Here is a 20,140-nt window from a genome sequence, read left to right as displayed (position 1 = left end):
TATAGGAGGTGTGAAAATATATGAGTGCAGATAGAAATAGCAATTAAAAATATGTAAGACCGTTAACCTAACAGACAAAATTGGCAGAGAAAAAATCATTTGCTGCCACAAAAAAAGAAAAATAATTGAATGCTCCAGATTTTAGTGTCAGCTTTCATCTGCGGCTATTTAGTCGAAGGCAGGAGTCTACAGAGCAAAGATGCAAGTAATAGCAAATAATCGCATATGAGGAATATTGCCAATAACTCAGGGTTATGAGCAAAAACAGGTATATCCTCTTTTACGGTTTTTATATTTTGTGCTTTTTTTGTAAGTTCAACAATTTACAGTTTTTGAGGCTAAAGATCCTGGATGTCCTTGTATGAGAAAAATAAGTATCAGAAATTATTTGGAAATTCTTGAAAAATATTTAAGAATCAGAAAAGTTAATTTTGATGTTCTTCTAATTATTAAGAGGACAAAAATGTTTTTACAGTTAGAATTTTAAAATTCTTGCAAATTTTAATGAGTTTGTATGGCCCCCCAAAATAAATAATTCTTATTAGTTACTCTGATGCAACCAGGCAGTTTGAATGAGTTTATACATAGAACAGAAACTAAAGAGCAGAAATCTTGTCTGTAGCGCTCATGGAAGTCAGTTAGTAGAGACTTAATATATATTTTTCAAATTAATAAATAGGGCATGTGAAAACTTGGCAACTAAATGTGGTGAATTATTTTAAGTGCTTTCACATTTAAAACACTCTAGGGAGTATTATAGTTTCACATTGCACCCTATTATTTGTTTATTTAGGAAAATGGAAACAAGTAGATTAAAACTTAGGTCAGTTTTTTTTTAATTCTCAGTTTGCCTATTCATATAGTAACACTATGGGTTGTTTGATTGAACCTCCCTTTTCATCCTTTTTCTCCTATGCTTTTATTATAAAGGTTGCAAAAACTCGTAAACTCAACTGCTCAAACTCCAGCTTTCCAAACACTTTTGCTGCTATGGATATCCATGTTCTCACTATTCCCACTGAAAAATTTAGGTAGATATCTGCTGATTCTGTCTTTCCATCTAAATGTTTCCTACTTCTATTTGCCCAGAAAATGATATGAGGCCTATGTCACATCACATGATGTCACAGCCTTCTTGTGACATAGGACAATAAGGTGTATATGTGAACACCTGAGAAAGATCCTGGATCCTGTTGGCATAACTGAGAGACTGTACAAGCCCTGGATTGAAGATCTCCAAATTGTAATTATGTTAAACAATTCTTTGGGTATTTAAGTTTTAATTATATGGTTTTCTATTGTTTGAAGCTGAACCCATACCTAACTGATAGAGATCATATGTCTTTTAGTTACCTATCTTTTAAGTCAGATATATTTCTCAGTTTGGGATTTCACAGAGACAAATCCTGGGACTTGGATTCAAGTGCAAGTCTTTTATTTCTGATGTGATCCCAAGGAAACATCAGTGAGGAGTGAAGGTGTGAAGCAGAGAAGGGAAAGAAATCAGTAAAGGAACATTGGAATAGCTTCTTAGAGACCCAGTTAAAGTTCTGGCTCGCTTGCAACTTCTGAAGGGTACAGTCTATGATGGAATGAGTAAATCCTGTGGTTAAGGGCTTAATGTCATAACTCCCTTACCATAGAATGAAGGCAGTGGTATGTGCAATCTCAAATCTTTAGACATTGGAGCAGGTAGAGAAGTAAACCCAAATTGGAGATACTTTACAATACCAATAAGGATGAATTGTCCTTTCTCCCAGTATGTAGGTGGTGTAATACAAGCAACTTGCCATCAAATGACTGGTGTCTAATGAATTACATATAAATCTCTGATAGTTGAGTGTAGCTACATGGGCTCACCAATTGCAAATTAGTATCATTCTCAATTCCTATCATTAATTGATCTACAGAAAATACCTCTACTTCTCAACAATATTTATATGCCCTTAACCATCACATTCTCTATCACTTTAGAGAAAGAAATACTAAGTCCTACCTGTGAACATAGTCAACTTGTTTATTCTCTAGTATTACATAATAAAGTCATTCTAACATAACCACATTGCTAAGCCTATTAATCACTTCTTTAATATTTTCTAAGAAATTTCTTCCAAGGAAGTGTTAGAACCTTAATCTTGAATCTCAGGAGAATACCCCATATCAATAAACTGCCTTTTCCTGCCTTTAATTCCTCTCCCCACCCTCTATCATGGTGTACCAGTTTTAGCATTCATTTTCAAGCACTTTTTCCCAGTACTTTCTACTGTATATAATATACAGATTCTGTAACTCATTTAGCAAATAATATATTTCCTCCTAAAGTATCCACCAGAAAATACTTATCCCATGTATCAGTGTCTGTTCTTTCCCCAGCAGGGCCCTAACATCAGTGTAAGAGCCTTGCCAGGACTATGAATGCAGCTCACTATGTACTTCTGTCAGCAGTTGGCCCTCCCACTCTTGGAAGAAAGGGTCTTTATATCATACCAAGCTAAGCTGATAGTTGGCTGCCTCAGGCCTGTCACTTTTATACTACAAGGCTTCACTGCAGTTGTCATACGCCAACCAATGCCAATATGCTTATACAATTACCCATATTTCCCAAAGGCTAGAAGTGTTGTCTGAACTCAGGCATCTCATTCCCTTGTAACTCATTCCAATTCACCACAGGTGAGACTCTTAGCATAAGAGATATTTACAACACCACAGTTTACTACCAGTTATAGGGTCCTTATTGCCATATAGCTGGTGACTAATCCATTTCCAGAATCTTGTCTTGAGGGTCTTCTCTTATGACCATTTTTGGCATCAACTGTCTATTTGGATTCCAGAAGCCATTGCTGAGACAAGGATTCAAGTACAGGTACTTTATTTGAGAGGTGATCCCAGAAAGCACCACTCGGGGAGTTGGACAGTATGACAGGAAGGACAAGGAAACCAATAAAAGGTAGGTTATCAGACTAGGTATCAATTTGGGCAAGTGGCTCAATCTTATTAGGGCTGTTGGAAGAGATGACATCATCACAATCAAGGGGTGGAAAATCTGAGATATTTACCCACTAAGTCTCCTTCTGTCATTGCTGGAGCATTTACTTGCCCTTTCAGCTGGCCTTGTGTAAGGAGCAAGTATGCCCCCCACCCCCCCGCCACAAGCTACACCAAAGCCCTCAGCAGAGTCACAGATATTCACAGTAAGCAACCTGCAGGGGTTAGATATGTGCAGAAGGGACTTAGGAGGGACATGGGCTATATCTGTTTCTTTTCTCATAAAACTAGGAAGGGTATGATTATGCCAGGTACAGAAATCTACTTCTAGTCACATGCCAAAGCAAAATAGGGAAATACACACACACACACACACACACACACACACACACACACACACACATTGTGATGAAAAGTGCCTAAGAACTACTTTCTCTAAATGTATTTTAGCAACTATCCCCATGTTCTGGTGCCTGAAATCCTCCCATTTGTTTTTATCCCTTTAGCCTAAACTCTTGATATACTTTGTACAAAAGTAGGTTATACCTGGAAAGAATAATTCATTAAACCATTATAACAATAAAATATAATGCATAAAATAAGAAAATAATAGTGTCATTTAACTACCAAAATGAGGGTAGATTCTGGCATTGAGGCACACACAAAAAAATCACAAATCTCTTTAAAAGCTAAACACCCAGAGATGTTCCTAAATCCATAATTTTAATCCATAAATTTAAAAATATGTTGATTTTATATATAGACTTCAATCAGTCTGTTAAACTCATTAACTGGCTGCATGACTCATTCCAACATCATAGCCTATAGCAAATAAGCAGATTACGATGTGCTATTTCATTTAATGCTAAACAGTAGGTGATGGCCACTACTCTGTTTTCTAACTGACTTTTCCTTACCCTCCTTTCCAATGCCCATATCCATCCCCACATAGAAGGTGCTACTTTATAAGTAAAAAACATCATGTAACACTTTGGTATAATCAATTTGTGTCCTTATCGGGAGTTCAAGGGTTAAAACACTCCACTCTTCCACACAATAGTTTTTTCCCCCAGTTTTCTCTATTTTACATAGTTTTGCTTTGGGATTTCCTTCCCTAAGTTCTTTAATGTAGCTATTACAGTAAAATAGCCCTGAAATTTTCTTTTTCTTGAAAAGGTGTCTACTTTCAGAAAGCAAAAAAGGACCACAATGGGGAAAACAGAGAGGAATATGTGGTGTTCCTTACAGGACAGCTCTGCTTGAGGCCACAGGGAGAAACACCTTGAGAGAGGACACTTGACATTTTTGAGGGTGCCTATATAAGTTGGGGTCCCAGTCAGAAACAGATGGCACATCTAAATGATAATAATTTGAGGAGGATTTAATTAAGAGACAATTTACAAAAATGAGCGTAGTGCAAAGGAAGCCACAAGGGATAGTGTAGTATGTCATGCCATTACCATCCATAGGTTTTAAGGAGCAAAGGGAGCAGTTATGGGATCCCAGTGACCCAGAAAGCTAGAAAAAAACTGGAGAAGTCTCCTACAAAAGCTAACACTTCTGTCAAATGATATAGCCAGTCCATGGAGACACTGCTAGGAGAAAAAGAAAGAAAGATATACCTTCATATCTCTCTCCTCCCCCACTGGTCTCTTGCCTGGGCTTTCTATTGGCTACCCAAGCTGAGGCCAGACAATAAGGGGATGAGTTGATGGAGTCTGCACAAGTCAGCATCAAGGCATAGAGCAGGGTGCAAAAGGATGGAGAGTAAATCTGAAAAAGTGCTGGAATATTTCTAGCCCACAGCCCTTATTTATATTTGGGGAAATTTACAATGTATTAACTTCGTAAAATTTAAGCACCACCTTCCAATAAAGAAGCTTTAATATTAGACATGTGTTCTCTCTGATTGCTCGAAGCTATGCTTCATCATGTAGGTGCTTATGCCAGGGAAGTAGAGCGATGTTAGAATTAATTCTGACTGTCCAGGGGAAGTAGTCAAGTGCTGCCAGTAGTAGCCTCCACAGTCCAGGCACAGCAGAGCCAGTGGAAGAATCCAGCATCCAGTGGTGGCAGCCTTGGCCCTCTACCCACAGATATTTCCTTAGATGACCTTGCCTAGGCTTCTAGCCAGTTAGGTTTTCTGAGTTTTTCTGAGCCTATCTGTCTAGCTTTCCTGTTATATTTGTTTTTTTTTTTCCAAATGAGTTGTTTGGCAGTTCAAATTCGCAAGAAACAATCTGCAGTTTCTGGAATAAATAATTCTGACTGGTGGGGACAAAATGATACCATGAGTAGGTTGCAGAGGTGACCCTGGAGGGGCTACCATGATGATACACACAGGGCAGAGTTGTACCACAGTAATCTAGCCTTAAACAATCTTGGTAAATAAGATGGAATTTAGAATTATTCATCTTGCTTACTTAGGGCTGAAAACAAACAAACCAAAGCTTCACCTACTATTCTAGGAGAATAATCTTAACACCCAGCATGACATAGCATATCTATGATTCACATCTTATCTATAGTAATCTGGAAAAAAGAGCTCGTTGAAGGCTTTGAGAAACTGAGCAACTACCATAAGAACAGAATGCCAGGAAGGACGCATTCAAGGGCTGCAGGTTGAGCAGATGCTTCTGATGGCACTGGATAGTTCAAAGAAAAACAATGAGCAATGGCCTAAATCCCCAAATTCTTGGCTCATGTCATAGACTGAAACCCGGGAAATTTCTACAATTAAGGTAAAGAATAGTTGACCTTCTTCAATGGCAGAGCTAAGATGGGAGTGCCCATTTGAGATTACAGCTACTATGCAATCTGAAATAATAACTCATTAGTGTCTATCCCACATTTCCTAACCTCTTACCCTCCTTCTTACCAGCCCTTACCCTCTGTATGGTAGAAGTCTGACAATGAGATGTATCATTGAAAAAATAGTAATGGGGAAAGGCTTTAGTGTGCAGGGTGAGAAGTGCAAAGAGGTGGGGATGGAGAGGTCTTAGGCAGTAGAAGGTGAATGTAGTAGTGACCAGGGAGGGAGCAAAAGGGGAGCTGGAAACTTCCACTGTCAAGGATGATCAGGAGACCTTTAACAGGGCCACTTGTATGCATTCAGAAAGTTTATATATGAATAAGGCATTCCTAAAAGGATATAAGAAAAGAAATTGGAGAAGAGGAGATAAAGTTTTTCTTGACATTAGGTTTTCTTCCTGAATTTATTTAAGCAATACCATAGTATTTCTGTAAGCTTCTTACAATCTTTTAAAATAGCTACTTTAGACACAAAGATTTATTTATGGAGATTTTACCAAAAAACTTCTATTTATTTATCAGTTCTCCAAAAAATAAAGCTATATTTTGTTCTTTAATATAACTGTATGCCTAATGATATTCTTCTAAAACTTAGGTGGCCCAGTGATACTGCTTTTATGGATCCCTCATTCCTGATGCTTTTCTTTAAATTGAGTACTGGTTTTATAGTATTACAAAACATTCATGGATAAACTCTATTATAGCCAATTGTCAAGAAATAATCATAAAATAGTTTAATCACTATATTTTTTGTGACAGAAAATTATGTATAAGGAAATCAGAATAAGCTGATTTTAGAAATCAGTATAAGCACAATATAAATGTAAAATACTTTCATATATAATCTTGAGTCCTGTTAAAGAGGCATGGGGCAGGGGAGTCAATTCCTAAGTAAGAGAAATTTAACAGTTGAATAACCAATATTAATTTTTAAATGTGCAGTGGATCTGAAATATCTGCAGTATAAGTCAATAAAATTAAGATGTTCTAAAACTGAACTTTTTTCAACTCAGTCCAAGTTTCTGATCTCCCCACTTCATGCAGAAATCTTTATGAAGTCCACCTGAGATTTTTACTCCCTTACCCTGGTTTGTTTAAAGTAGTTACCATATTGTTTAACTTCCATCTCAAAGTGTTCACAAAGTCATCTTAATTGCCTCACTTGGGCCCTGACTGCTTGCTCCCAGAAGCTCACTCAGCTCCCTAGGGACCTTCAGTTAGGACGGGGCATGAACTGTTTATGGCAGAAGAGTCTTTGGTTGCAAGCAGCTGTCAGATCTGGGATGATCATTTATGGAGAAGAACAGCAGGGTTTGCTGCTCTCTTTGAGAGCACAGTCACCTCAGCTTTCCGCAAGTTCAGCTGGCAACTTTGCACCACTTACCTTATGGAGACTTCTATGAAATTCTCTACGTTGTATTTAGTCACTGGCAAGCACATGGCCCTTACTCTCAGCCTTCCTGGGTCCCAGAATTTTTGGATTACTTCTATGTTACTCTGGTGGAGTGGGAAATCAGGGGATGATCTGGAAGCCATCCTATGTCCAGAACTCCTCACTATGCTGCCATAGTTTTTCTCCCCCATTCAAGCCTCAGTATGGTAGGACATCTTTGTGGGTTGCTACTCACAAACTCAGTTATAAAATAGAAGAATCCCAGTTTCTTCTAGTTCTAAAACACCACACCTTCATAAGGAACTCTAGCATATCTACTCCTTCCTTTTGAGGAATCACTGAGCAGGGGCAGGATTAATGTCTCTTGTATTTTTCCTCTCTTTCTTCAGAACTGGACACCAGGATTTCTCAACAGCCCCACTATTAACATTTTGGGCTGCATAAAATTTCATTGTAGGTGCGGATGTCCTGTGCATTATAGGATGCTTAGCAGCATTCTTGGCTTTTGCCCACTACATGATAATAGCACATGCCCAGTTGTGACAACCAAGTTTGTCTCCAGACATTGCCAAATGTCCCCGAAGGGGTGCAAAACAACCCTCCACTGAGAACCACTGCTCAACACTGACTATATTTCCTAGTATAAAGGTATTTTGTATATACATAGTATGAGTTGAAGAAGGAAGATAGAAACCTGTTGTCTATTAAAATCTCTACAATCTGTACTGTCTCATCATCAATGATATCATTTGAAGCCTAGTACTTAAAAACATCTGGGGACTTTCTTTTCTAAGCAGTAGACTGTAGCCACAGAAATATACTTCCATTTACCATCAAGATCAGTAAAGGTCAAACTGTGGCCTAGAAAACCAGATTAAGAACATATTTAGTTAATATTTCACATACTCCCTTGCCCAGGTTCTAGCACACACAGTTTGAGAACCAAGAGGAAGAGACTCACACTGTAGTTGTTTATTCTCTGTTGAGGGTTATATTGGCCTTGTTTAATATGAACATTGCTGCCTTTCTAAAGTAGAATCATGGTATTCCTGAGTCTAAAACTATAGCATTAAAACATTAGATAAATCCCATAACCTTTGAATATTTCTTCAAGGAACTCACATCCTGACTGCCCCTCTAACCATCATTCTTTCTTAATTCACAAACCCTTAAAAAGGAATCTACATTTACTGCTTTTAACTTCCTTACTTCCTTTCACTCCTTAATCCATTGTAATATCACCCCACCCCACTAAAACTATTATTAGGATCACCACCTACAATATACAATATATACTCTCCTGTCCTCGTTGTCTTGTTTCCTGACCTCTCCATATTTTCTATTATGACCAGTTTGACTTTCCATGAGTGGCCTAACATTAGGCAAGCCTATAACAACCACTGTATCAATTCCCTTTCATTTTACTGTCAGTGCTGATTTTTCCCACTTTTCTTCTCTCAGAGACTCTCTTTTTACTTGTTTGGCACACTCTGCCTGAGGTAAGCATCCCTTGGTGCTTCTGTGATGGGTGTCTTCTACTGCTTACTCCAGATTAACTCCTGGCTCTCTCACTTTGCTCTGTGCCCTAAGAAGCAGACCTTTAGGTCCTATATCAATGAGCTTCCATGCACTATGTCTTCCTTTGACCAGCTTGGCCAATGGAGATCACCAGCAGAAGTTTAGAGAGAAGGAAGAAAGTCAGATCCGGTTATGTATTCCCCTCCTATGATATCTCCTCTCTGCCTGACTGTACCCCTCAACAGATGGACACTGTTTGATGGCCACTTTCACCCTATATATCTTTACATCTAGCTTTAGGTATAATTTACTTTCTCTCATCTATTTAGGTCTAAAAGATGTAATAGTTATTGCTGTTAGTAACATCTTCCTTCAATATCCTTTTGGTTTCCTTTATCCTGCCCATCCTTTTGCAATCCATCTCTTTGTAAATGCACCCTCATGAAACTATTCTAATTATTATTGAATGTGTCCTAAGCTTCCTCTTGGGACCTTGAATATGATAGCCACCAATATACTATTATGACCCTGTCCTTTTCTCCAAGGTCACAACTTGTATATATGATTTTCTACTGAATTTATATAACCTGTGTACTCCATGGGAACTTCAAATTCAACATGCCCAAATTGAATCTATTATCTTCTTTCTCCCCAAAGCCACATTCCTGGAAGTTAATTTGACTCTCCCATTCTCACTATATATATGTATTAATTTAATCATTAAATCATACTGAAATGGCTTTCAATCTGTCCTACTTCATCTTTACCACCTCTCTCTTAGGTTAGGTATTACTGAATTTATCATTCAAACTGTGAAAATAACCTTTTAAGTTTCCTGTCTCCTGGCTCACTACTAGTGAATTCCTCTTCTACACTAGTAGTGTGAACTATCCTATCTTGAATAGCTAACATAGAAACTTTTCTAAGATATTTTCTCATCTACATAATAAAACCTCCAGGATCTTATAACTTATGACTCATCTTATGATACAGTTGCCCTGCAGTCTCATACCCATCTATCGAACCCTTCCCCTTCTTAACGTCTGGAAATGCCAAATTCACATCCTCTGAATACATCATATTACTTTGTTTCTCTATTCTCTTGCATATGTTGTTTGCACATGTTAGATTCATTAGATGACTATCTCATCATATTTCATTTATTAGTATATAAGCTCCATCTCTGTGAAGCCTTACTGATCTCAAATAAGCTTCACTACTCATTCCCTTGTACGATATATGTAGGCAGTAATAAATATGATAATATAATTTAGTTACTTATATTTTTTATATGTTGCTAAACTTGAACTCGTCAAGGGTGTGGACCATTTTTATTTTTTTATTATTTTTTTAAGATTTACATTTATTTACCTATTTTGAGAGAGAGAGAGAGAGAGAGAGAGAGAGATAGTACAAGTGGAGGAGGGCAGAGACAGAGGGAGAGAGAGAATCCCAAGCAGGCTCTGAACTGTTAGTGCAGAGCCTGATGAGGGGCTCAAAGCCATGAACTGTGAGATCATTACCTGAGCTGAAATCAAGAGTCAGATGCTTAACCAACGGAGCCACCTGGGTGCCCCAAGGATGCAGACCATTTTTAAAAAGCACTTCACATTTCATGGAACTGAAATAACCTTATCAGAAATTATTGGTCCATCAGATTTTTACTCTTTCCACACAGAGAAAGTATTATTTAAAAATAAAAAATTTACATTTCATTTAATAAGCTATATTCTGGCAGGTTTTGTTATATTAACTGCCTAGGAGTCACACTGTAAGAAGCAAAAATCTCCTGTTTTCCTCTCTGCCATCTGCTTGACAGCTGCAAAGGATCAACGATGCTTGAATGCATCTCCATCCATGTTGGCCAGGCTGGTGTCTATACTGACAATGCCTTCTGGGAGCTCTATTGCTTGGAACACCAATAGTCCTATCCACCCCCATAGTCAAATGCCAAATGACAAGACCACTGGGGGAGGAAATGACTCCTTCAACACTTTCTTCACTGAAATGGATGCTGGTAAGCATGTGCCCAGGGCAGTGTTTGTAGACTTGGAACCCATGGTCATTGATGGACTTCTCACCTGGCACCTACTGCCAGCTTTTCTACCCTGAGAAGCTCATCACAGACAAGGAAGATGCTGCCAATAACTATGCCCAAGGGCACTACACCATTGGCAAGGAGATCATTAACCTTGTCTTGGACTGAATTAGGAAACTGGTTCACCAGTGTACAGGTCTTTAGGGCTTCTTGCTTTTCCACAGCTTTGGAGGGGAAATTGGTTCCAGGTTCACCTCCCTGCTGATGGAACATCTCTATGTCAATTATGGCAAGAAGTCCAAGATGGAGTTCTTTTTTACCCATTTACCCAGCCCCCACGTTTCCACAGCTGTAGTTGAACCCTAAAACTCCATCCTCACTACCCATATCACCCTGGAGCACTCTGTGCTAATGAGGCAATCTATTACACCTGTCATACAAATCTTGATATTGAACACCCAACCTAAACTAACCTGAATAGGTTAACAGGTCAAATTATGTTCTCCATAACTTTTTCCCTCAAATTTGATGGAGCCCTGAATGTTGATCTGACAGAATTCCAGACCAACCTGATATCCTATCCCCATGTCCAATTCCCTCTGGCCACACATGATCCTGTCACCTCTGCTGATAAAACCTACCATGAACAACTTTCTGTAGCAAAGATCACTAATGCATGATTTGAGCCAGCCAACCAGATGATGAAATGTGACCCTTGTCATGGTAAATACATGACTTGCTGCCTGCTGTTCTGTGGTGACATGATTCCAAAAGATGTCAGTGATGCCATTGCCACCATCAAGACCAACTGTATAATCCAGTGTATGGATTGGTGCTCCACTGGCTTCAAAGTTGGTATTAATTACCAGCCTCCCACTGTGGTACCTGGTGGAGAACTGGCCAAAGTACAGCAAACTGTACATGCTGAGTAACACCACAGCCATTGCTGAGTCCTGGGTTCACCTGCACCACAAGTTTGACGTGATGTATGACAAGTATGCCTTTGTTTACTGGTATATAGGCAAGGGCATGGAGGATGGAGAGTTTTCTGAGGCCCATGATAACATGGCTGCCCTTGAGAATTATGAGAAGGTCAGTATGGCTTCTGTTAAAGAAGAGGGTGAAGAAGAAGGAGAGAAATACTGAAGTTAAAAATGTCCCAAAAGTGCTGCTTTTGCAGGGAAGTTTATTGTTTTAAACATTGAAAAGTTGTGTTCTAATCAGTTAATTTGTATGTAGCAGTATATACTCTCATATACAATTACTGACCAATGCTTGAAAATACAATGCTTTTTTTCACACCCAAGCTGTCCGTTTCTCTGATGGGTTTGAATAAAGTATTCCCTGTCATTTTTAATTTTTTTTTAAGTTTATTTAGCTTGAGAGAGAGAACAAGAGGGCTATGGGCAGAGAGAGATAGGAGACAGAGAATCCCAAACATTCTCTGCACTGTCAGCACAGAGCCTGATGTGGGACTTTAACTCAGGAACTGTGAGATCATGACCTGAGCTGAAACCAAGAGTCTGATGCTTAACCAACTGAGCCACCCAGGTACCTTATGTATTCCCTTGTCTTAAATGAAAAAATATAATAATAATAATAATAATAATAATAATAAAAACAATTAATCAATTATATTTTGGGGTATTGTCTTTAAACACATCTCCCATGTAATTGTAACCAAAATATCAGTCTTATATTCCTGTTGGAAAAGACAATGCTTTGGCCACATGCCAGAGGAAAAAAATCAGTATTGTAGGCATGATGATTTCTTTAAATCATTTTTGTCTCTCTTTTCTGGCCTGTTTCTTATAACTTTACTATGAAATGTTGCATATGAATTTAATCATAATTCACTTTCCTAGGTATATCATAATTAAAGAGTTAAAGTTCCATATATTAAAGTTCTTACTTAAATTAGAACCAAAATTAGTGTTATTTAGGTATATGTTTTGTTTATTTGCTTTTAGTTAATACATTAAGCTTAATTTCCATTCATTTTTGGCTCTCAAGAAATGAAAGCATTTGTGGTTTTAAAGTATGTCTGAATTTCATAAATCTTGCAAACTTTATTATTTTTTCCAAGAGATATGCTGCTAATCAAGATATTAAACATAATTGATTCAAATTGGTATTTGGTCTTCACCATTAAAGTACAAACAGAAGATAATTTGTGAATAGTAAGTCTACATTACATAGATTAATATAATTGTTTGCAACTAAAATACAATACTTTTCTATAATGCTGCTAATAAGTTTAATTAGAATATAATCCTGTGTAATGTAGATATTTACAACTCCTTTAAAATTATCCTTTATTAATTTCGTAGAATAAATATTTCAATGTCTCTAAACTTGACTCCAAATTTGAAGTTTAGGAATCCATTTACAAGTTTTCTTCAGAGGAGATTCATGATTCCTCATGACAAGTATTTAATTATAAATCATCAACTGAAAAAAACCATAAAACTTTAAGGAAGTCTTATACAAAGCTATTCTGTTATCATAAAACCTTAATTAATAACTGCATAAAGTTATAAATATAGAAAATTTTAAAATTAATCAAGCAAATGTTGAAGAAAGAGCATTAGATTTTTTATTTCATTTTTCAAACAAAGCAGCAAAAGTCTTGGCTGGGAATTATATAGTGAAAAGCACCATCAAACAAGCAAATTAAAAATTGCTAGAAGCTCTTTCAAGGTTATATCTTAATATCCTTGAAAAGAGACACTTGAAAATTGTCAGAGCTTCTGAAATCGAGTCTGTGTAACCCACTGAACAGATAGATGAAAACATATGCACAGAAAGTATTTTAAAACATTATATCAAAATAAATGTATATATTATGGAATTGGATTCAACATTTTCATGGTTTAAAAATAATAATAATAAAATAAGAGACTTCAAAAAAAATTGGACACCCTGAATCAAGTCTCCTGAGGCAGGATACAGAGTGGTTTAGAAAGAGAGCCCTGTAGTCATACTCCTGAGTCCCCAGTTCCATCACCTACTAACTCATTAATTGTGATCCTCATGTTCCTTTTCTCATGCAGTGAGACTCATGCAATCTCCAAGAGTTATTTTGCCAATAAACTGAGGCAGTGAATGTAAAGCATAGAGCAAAGTCAATTGCAAACATTCATACATGTTTGTTACTAGGTGGCATTGGAAGAGGTATTGGTGGTGTTCCCTTCCCTAGGGACAGATGTTTTCCTGTGCCCTTAGGAGTCTTTTGGTTTGAAAAGTTTAAGAGGCATTGAAATACAGAAGCATTATATATCTCTCAAACTAGTTTATTCACTTTCCTGTGGTCATGTGTCACATTTTCACCTCTGATAACCATCACTTAGGCATTTCCCATCATCTCAGTCTTTGAAACCTTACACCCCTTATAGTTATGTTCTCTCTTTTTCTTGGCTTCTTCTCTGAATATTCCAGGTAAAAGTAACTTATTCTTCTACTGCAGGCATTATGTTTCATTTACATTTTTTTGAGTGCATATGATTATCTAGAGATATATACTGTCTTGTTTTCTGCTGACAAACAGCCTAATTAAATGAATATTATTATTAGTCCCATCTTTCACATGAAGAAACTGAAGTTTATATAGATTATATTTATTGCTCAAATCACCAGTGAGGAAACAGCTAAAAAGTGGCTGAGACAGATCCACCAGCCTCCCGTGTCCACTTTCAGAAATGGCTTTTCCCAACTGCCTTAGTCTCAGATATGCCACTAATAGACCATCTTGGGTTGCCACTATTTGTATCCATTGCTTATTTCCCTTACTAAATTATGAGCTCTTACAATTTCACAATTCTTCCACCGGTTGTTATCTAAAACAAAAAAGCCAACCAGAAACCAGAAGAAAGGGGGGGGGGGATTGCTTTTCATCTGACCTTGCTGAACTCAAGAAATACTAAAATTCTCATGGGAAATGTACATGGAAAGATTTCAAGACTATAAAGATTCAGAGAATAGTCTTAACTTGCAGAGGCTATGCCAAAGAAATCTGAATCTTTGGCATGTCACTATTAATGACACATGTCAACTTTCATAGGGTCATGAGATAAATAGTAACCTGAACCACTTTCTTCCAAAGCTTTTGTTTCCTCTGAAGGCTGACATAGTGTCATATGAAGTCACAGGTCCCATTACACCTGCTGCAATCAATACTGCAATTAAAGAAGACTAGCACCTGAAGGAATTGATCAAAGAGATCCAAACCTATTTTCTCCACTTTATATGAATTAAAAAAAAATAAAATAAGAAATTAAATATATTGCATGCACACACACAAGAAACTGACAGTTCCTGAGAGGAATAAGCCATGAGGATACAAATCAAAGAATAACAAGGTTTTATACACATTTCAAATGTTTAAGCAGCCATTTGCAGGAATAAAAAAAAATAATAAACATTATTTCTAGCCAACAATGTCTACTTCTTTTACATTTTACACATTCAGTAGTTCAACACAGAACTGACATAATGCTTCTCACTTTTACATTTTTGTCAATAAGATAAGATATCAATGGCAAGCTAACATAATGGGTAAGATCAGCATTTCTAACTGCATAAAAGGAGATCTTTAATTTGCTTGTACAAATTCAATAACAACTCATTAGATGTAACTATGACTTATTACTGTGTTTCTTCAAAGATAATGTCTCAATATTTTGTCTTTTGAAATAAAGCAAATGATTTCATGTAATCTTAGATTTGAAGTATGTCTTAAATATCGTAGAAAGTGCTTGAGTGGCTAGAGTAAAGGATTCCCAGAATTTGAAGACAAAGTCAAATAAAGGTTACCCACTGAAACTGAAAGTTGTAAAGATCATAACATTTTAATATTAGATTTAATTATGTTGAACACACACCATGTTACTTACATGTATCTTCATATTTGTTGTCCTCATTAATGAATTCAATCTTTATTGAGTGGGATATCTTCATTGTAAGTGATAGAAACAACTCATGCTTCCTTAAGGAAAAAAAAAAGAGAGAGAAAGAGAAAGAGAGAGAGAACTATACTATGATGAAATGGAGAGAAGCAGTCATATGGAACCTATATTGACTAGAACTGAGATATGTAAACTATTAGGAATTTTTATTTTTATCAATGATGCTTCTCTTTGCCTAGCTGCATTCTTCTTCTTTCTGGTTCTTTATCCGTATAGAATATTATGGACAGATTACAGCTCCTGATTTTACCTGAAATGTTGTCTGTAAGCAGAAGTCACTTGCTTTCTTATTCCAATTCCAAAATACCCAAAACAAAATCTATTTGGCATCAATTGTGCCATGTCCAATTCAATCCAATCATCAATGCCTGAGAGGCAACATCACGTGCCATTATATGGCTACCATGAGTTACTTGTGGCATAGGGGCAAGAGTATTATAAACTTGGAAGATAACCCAAACTACGTTAATGGATGTGGCCATCTATGGTAGTAACCTATCCAAACATCCAAAGCAATCTATGCAATCCAATCAAAGAGACCAAACACACTTAAGTTTCCTGGAAAACTATAATCAACTCAGCTCTTTTACACTGTGTCTGAGGTTATATCCCTATTTCAAAACAGAAAAGCCACAGCCTATATGGAGATTAATAATAGGCTATATATTAAAATTAGTCCAGCTAACCAGCTTTGTCTCAGAGAGAATGGCTATCATGAATACTCAAGTATCTAAACAGGTTTGTTCTATAGTATAATGTGGATAATTCTCCTGAATCTAAACCAACCTGGATGAAATATTTGAGACCACCCCAATGTCTTTCCTCTTCTTTCATGAACACCCACAGTCATATTACTTACAAGTCCAATTTCTTTGGTTTATATAAGCTTTATATAAGAAAACATTCACCTGGATCATAGACACAAGATGTCTCATCACTAGCAAAATATAATCTCCATTCTGAAAAAAATCTCCATCTAATTTACAAATGAATAATAGCTAGTATATCATGAGCCAGTGTTTTAAAACGGATCTTCCTGGAATGAACCAGGACCTAAATCATTGCTCTTTATATGTTAAAAGAATATATTCAATCACAGAAAAAGGAAAACACATTCTCAGGATCAAAGAACTGCTTCTTATCTAGCTAATCCAGTTAGATCATAATGACTTAACATTTACTGAAGCTGGAAAAATTACTATTATAATAACAAGCTCTCCAAAACACCCTAGATTTTAATAGTTAGTTTAATATTATTTGAGATCACATATTTTGACAGGTGGCTGAGTCTAATATTTATTGACAAGATAACTGAGTGATAATTCTTGTAGCAAGGAACTCATACAAATAAAGTACCAAGTATGTGTTATAATGAAAGCTCTATGGGATTAAAAATGACTAACTCAAAATTGCACCACACCTACTTGGAGTGTTAATAAATTGCTTTTGAAAAAACAATTATTTTCCAACCATACAAGTGTATGTACATTATATGGAATTTACTTTTGAGCAGCTGAAGAAGAAAAATGTAAGTTGTGATTGAAATGGTAGTCCTAATTTATTCTCTTCAATAATGCTGAGATTTGATTTCAGAATGATTAATGGTGATTATAAGCAATTAATTTAAAAGGTCATCAGGTGAAAAGTCCAATTGAGAAACTTCAGAATTCTCTAAATTAGTGGTTTCCAATTGTTATTTAGTTGCAGAACACTTCTTAAAGTATATGTAAAATTAATATAATCAGAGTGTGTATTTTCTGCTAACAGGAATGGGTGAGAACCATAGGACTACTTTATCGAACCCTTCCTTTTCTGCGCATAATGACTTTCATGTATCTCCTTAAAACTCTAAAGCCCTGTGGAATAGTTCACAAATCACTGTTTAGATTAGTATTTCTTACTATGGCTTCCATTATTTTTCACCACAAATTCCAAACACATCAATACCAAAGAAATATCAGTTGCATCCTACTCTCTGGAGCACTTTGTTCCTAAACTGCATTTTGATTCGTGATAATTTAGTTTCCTCAGATGGGATGATTTATAACTCCAATAAGTGCCATGTTTTTGTGTGCTTTCCAACATCATGAGCAGTCCAGTCTAGGCTAAAACTTATTTTTCTTCATTTGGAACTAGAAGAGTGTCCACATAGGTTGAGGAAGATAATGGTGACTTACCAGAATGTCTGTTTATTGTTTCTTTTTCCTGGAATACTTTTTCAGCTTTTCAGGATATCCCATAAAACATCTCTGATCCCTTCAGTTTTTTACAACCAAATGATATGTGAGGGCACAACATTACAACAATCTCTTCAGCATTAGAGCTGTGTTGTGCTCTTTCTTATTCTCTGCTGGATAATTAACATTAGCAAACAAGACGGCAATGACATATTTTGTTATAGTTACTGACTTACCTAAATTCCTATTAATCATACTCATAAATATTCCCACAGCATTCCGTTGTGATTATCATGTTTATTTACTGATTACCATTGATAATGTGTGGAGTTTGACTGCATTATCCTCCAGAGGAACTGTGCAGGTAAAGATACATATGCTAGGAGAGGAAAAACGAAGAGGAGCAGGACCAGAAGGTGCTATTTAGAGTGTGTTTTATTTCTTTTAAAAAGTATTATTATAGAAGAAAAAGACAAGCCACAGACTGAAAAATAAATTGCAGAAGACACATCTGATGAAGGATTGTTATGTAAAATATGCAAAGAACTCTTAAAATCCAATAATAAGAAATTTTTTTTTAAATCTGACTAAAGATGGGCCTAAGAGGGACACATGGATGGCTGAGTTGGTTGAGCATCTGACTTCAGCTCAGGTTCATGAGTTCAAGCCCCACATCAGTCTCACAGCTGTCAGCACAGAGCCTGCTTTGGATCCTCTGTCCCCTTCTCTCTCTGCCGCTCCCTCACTTGTGCTCTTTCAAAAATAGATAAACATTAAACAAATGGACCAAAGAATTTCACAGACATCTCATTAAAGAAGTTATACAGATGGCAAATAAACATATGAAAAAATGTTGCACATCATATGGCATCAGGGAAATGAAACTTAAAATAATAAGATACCATTACAAATTCATTACAATGGCCAAAATCCAGAATACTGACAAGATTTAATGCTGACAAAGATGCAGAGCAATAGGAACTCTCATTCTTTGCTAGTGGGAATGTGAAATGGTACAGCCATTTTGGAAGGTAGTTTGGCAGTTTCTTACAAAATTAAATATATTCTTACTGTGTTCCAGCAATCACCCTCCTTGGTATTTACCCAACTGAGTTGAAAAGTTATTTTACACAAAAGCCTGCACACAGATGTTTATAGCAGCTTTATTCATAATTGCCAAATCTTGGAAGCAACCAAGATGTCCTTCAGTAGGCAAATGGATAAATAAACTATATCCAGACAACAGAATATTATATAGCATTAAAAAAATAAAGGAGCTATGAAGCCATTAAAAACATAAAAGAAACTTAAATGCATGTTGCTAAGTGAAAGAAGACAATCTGAAAAGGCTATATTCTATGTGACTCCAACTATGTGACATTCTGGAAAAGGAAAAGTAGGGAGATAGTAAAAAGATAAATGATTGCCAGAGGTTGGGGTGTGGGAAGGCTGACCAAGCAGAACACAGCAAATTTTTTTTTAGGGCAGTGAAACTATTCTGTATGATACTACGATGGTGGATATATGTCACTATACATTTGTCAAAAATCATGGAATGTAAGAAGACTAGAGTGAACCCCGATATAAACGATGGACTTTGGATGAGATTATACGCAATGAATTGAAAAGGCTATCAGGTGGAAAGTCCAATTGAGGAACTTTAGAATTCTTTAAATTAGTGGTTTCCAATTGTCATTTAGTTGCAGAACATTTTTTAAAGTATATGTAAAATTAATACAATCAGAGTATGTATGTTCTGCTAACAGGAATGGATGAGAAACATAGGACTGCCTAGAGTGAGAAGCACGTGTCCCACTCTGGTGAGGGATGTCAGTAGTGGAGGAGTTGCGTGTGCGTGGGGACAGGACTATATAAGAACCCTGTGTAGTTTTCTTCTCAACTTTGCAGTGAACCTAAAACTGCTCTAAAAAATAAAGCTTACTATCACGTAAACTTATTTGTCCTACATACCTCACAAATTGGTTGTATGAGGCAGAGTCTAATGAATTTGAAGACACCACATAAATAGCTCCACACTAGTCTTCTTCAAGTTTAAGCTTTGTGTTCTAGATTTCCTTGATACTCCAAAATGTACACATTCAAAACTTATCTTCTCATATTTCCTTCAAACTTTTTCTTTCACCTGCTTTATCTAGCAGAGTTTACAGTGCTACCATCAACTCAGAAGCCAAGAAAGAGAATCATTCTTAATACTGATATCATTCTTATCCCACATATACAAATAATCACTACA

The 20,140-nt window shown here is 36.5% G+C and overlaps 1 long non-coding RNA gene and 1 pseudogene across 1 annotated transcript in view; one reads left to right on the top strand and one right to left on the bottom strand.

Moving 5' to 3' along the window:
- The first annotated feature begins 1,143 nt into the window (after window positions 1-1,143).
- On the top strand, window positions 1,144-11,959 carry LOC102962142 (annotated as a pseudogene).
- A 3,703-nt stretch (window positions 11,960-15,662) lies between these two features.
- LOC102961944 overlaps window positions 15,663-20,140 on the bottom strand; it is a 285,798-nt gene continuing 281,320 nt past the window's right edge. The window contains exon 8 of the long non-coding RNA XR_006207806.1: window positions 15,663-15,729. This is a non-coding gene — a long non-coding RNA (uncharacterized LOC102961944). The remainder of the gene's footprint in view (window positions 15,730-20,140) is intronic.

This window comes from Panthera tigris, chromosome C2, assembly GCF_018350195.1.
Source record: "Panthera tigris isolate Pti1 chromosome C2, P.tigris_Pti1_mat1.1, whole genome shotgun sequence".
NCBI lineage: Eukaryota > Metazoa > Chordata > Mammalia > Carnivora > Felidae > Panthera > Panthera tigris.
Note: the sequence above shows the minus strand (reverse complement) of the source record. Positions and strands in the feature narration are given on the sequence as shown.